Genomic DNA, 2389 nt, shown 5'->3' on the forward strand with positions numbered 1-2389 from the left:
GCTTGGGAATGACTTAGTAATAGTACTTATGATAACTAGTTCAATAAATAAACAATGATGGCTTTTCTTTACTAAACTTTATTTACACAGCAAATAAAAGTTAAATATTTGTAAGTGATACTCTTTTATGAAAATTGCTTGAAAATTTCAAAATCATTGAGCATGGAAAGTATTTGTCTATAGCACTTCATCATAATGATTGCTCTGTAGGTTTTGTAGTTCACTGCAGATGAAAAAATAATCAATTAAAAAAATTTCACAGAATTGAGTTTTGGATCTTTTTGTAACAGTTATGAGCAATTTCCCATCTAGTAGAACTAGTAACACCCTGAATTCATGTTGAAAATTCTCCTCACACTTTTTCTTAGTAATACTTACATTATGTGAGTATTAAATTATGTGTTATTAAAACCAGTTACCAGGCTGGAGAGATGGCTCAGGAGTTAAGAACACTGACTGTTCTTTGAGGAGACATAGGTTCGAATCCTAGCACCCACATGGCAGCTAACCACCGTCCTTAATTCCAGTTCCAGGGGATCTGACGCCCATTTCTGGCCTCTGCATGCACTGCATGATGCAGGTGCACTTACCTACATACAGGCAATACACTCACACACACAAAAATAAATAATAAATAATAAAATGTTTTAAAAGAGAAGTTACACAGACTAAGCAGAATGTATGGACCAACAGGTGATTATGTTCAATTAACATTAAATATGGGTTTTTGTAATGAGAAATATTAATTTCTAGAAAACAGTTTGCAAAATAAGTCAATAACAGTAAACTAATATTGTTTAATAAATAAAAAGACTGGGCCCACACTCTGTTTGGTCATTGGGGTGACCTGCAGCCAGGGCAAGTGGTGCATGGTGGATTGGGATGAGAAGGCTGTGCAAAAAGGTTCTGGGCAAAGAGGGTCTGGGTGCGGGATCTCTGGCCAGTGTGCTTTAGGAACCTGAGGCTGGCCGTCCTTTGAACAATGGGGCTAGGAGGTTGGGATGCTGCTGTAGGTGAGCTGCAGGGGGCTGAGGATCAACAGGGATCTATAAATGCAAACTATCTTTGCCTCTAAAGAACTCCAGTGTTCTCACAACAAGGACTGTCATCGAATATGTGATATAAAACTTCACAAGTGAATCTAACAGCACCATGAAGCCATCAACAACTTCAGTTTCAAACAATGTCACAGTCACTGTGCCAATTGCTGTCACAGAAAAACCTGCTACTATGCTAATGTGTCGACACCACAGGGCTCACCAAATGTGACTTCCACTGCCTTAAAGTCTATACCCAAAGCAGCATGTGTTGCTGCCAAATGCAATGCAGATGTTAGCATTGGTGATAACCACAGCCCAAAATTCTTTACTGACCTCTCCAGCAGTCACAGCAACTACTCATTCTGAAGAAAGTAAAGGATCAAAATTCGATGCTGGCAGCTTTGTTGGCGGTATTGCGTTGACTCTGGGAGTCTTATTTATTCTCTACATTGGATGGAAAGCATATTACTCAAAACAGGCAATAGTTTTAGCAGCATTGAGGAACATGATGTCATCATTTAAAGAAATCCAGTGATCCAGAAGACTACGGCTCTCTCAATTTGGCTTAATATTAGTTTAAAGCATTATTTTCTTGGAAATAGCAAAAGGAAGCTATGCATAAATTGAACAATTTATTATACAAATATACCAAAGTTACTTATCATTACTCAGGGTTGTTAGCAAGGGTGTGGTCTTGGTATTAAATGAATATTTGCATGTGATAAGCAATTTATCCAATGATTGCATTCATTTTTAGTACATACACCAGAAGATAAGCCCTCTCTTTTGTGAGTGTTTCCATCTGTATGTGCTGAAGAATGCCTGCAGAGTTATTAAAGCTGCAAAAAATTCATTAATCATTTGTGAGCATTACAATGAGTTTCCTTTTCTAATTGTTTGAGTGAAAAGGCTTTTCAAAAGTTGTTCCTTAATAATATAGCCAGTAAGAGTAAAAAGAGGCATCTCTGAGGATGGGGAAAGCATCGTATTGAACCAACAGCACAGCTGTGAAGCTGGAAATCATGAATGCTCAAGCCATTACAGATACAATAAGAAAAGGATATTGGTTTCAATGAATAAAGCTGGAGGGTGAAATGGGGTGGCATTAATACAATTCAACAAAGTACACCTGTGCCATTGGAACCAGGACTCAGGCAGAAATTAGCTCTATAATTGGCTTTCCAGATAGTACCAGCAGAGGAAGTTTCATATAAACAGTGAGTTCAAGAGTCATGGTAAGAGTCTCATGAATTTGAACTGTATCCAAAACGGGGGCTAGGACAAGTCTGGTTTGTAATGCTCATATGACTGGATGGGGCCAAACATCAGCACTGGAGAACTGTTCATTA

At 38.1% G+C, this 2389-nt stretch overlaps 1 pseudogene; it reads left to right on the forward strand.

Moving 5' to 3' along the window:
- The window catches only part of LOC115072091, a 2266-nt pseudogene extending 704 nt beyond the window's left edge, over positions 1-1562 (forward strand).
- Positions 1563-2389: the final 827 nt, after the last annotated feature.

Source organism: Nannospalax galili, unplaced genomic scaffold, assembly GCF_000622305.1.
Source record: "Nannospalax galili isolate Female #2095 unplaced genomic scaffold, S.galili_v1.0 scaffold2142, whole genome shotgun sequence".
Classification (NCBI taxonomy): Eukaryota; Metazoa; Chordata; class Mammalia; order Rodentia; family Spalacidae; genus Nannospalax; species Nannospalax galili.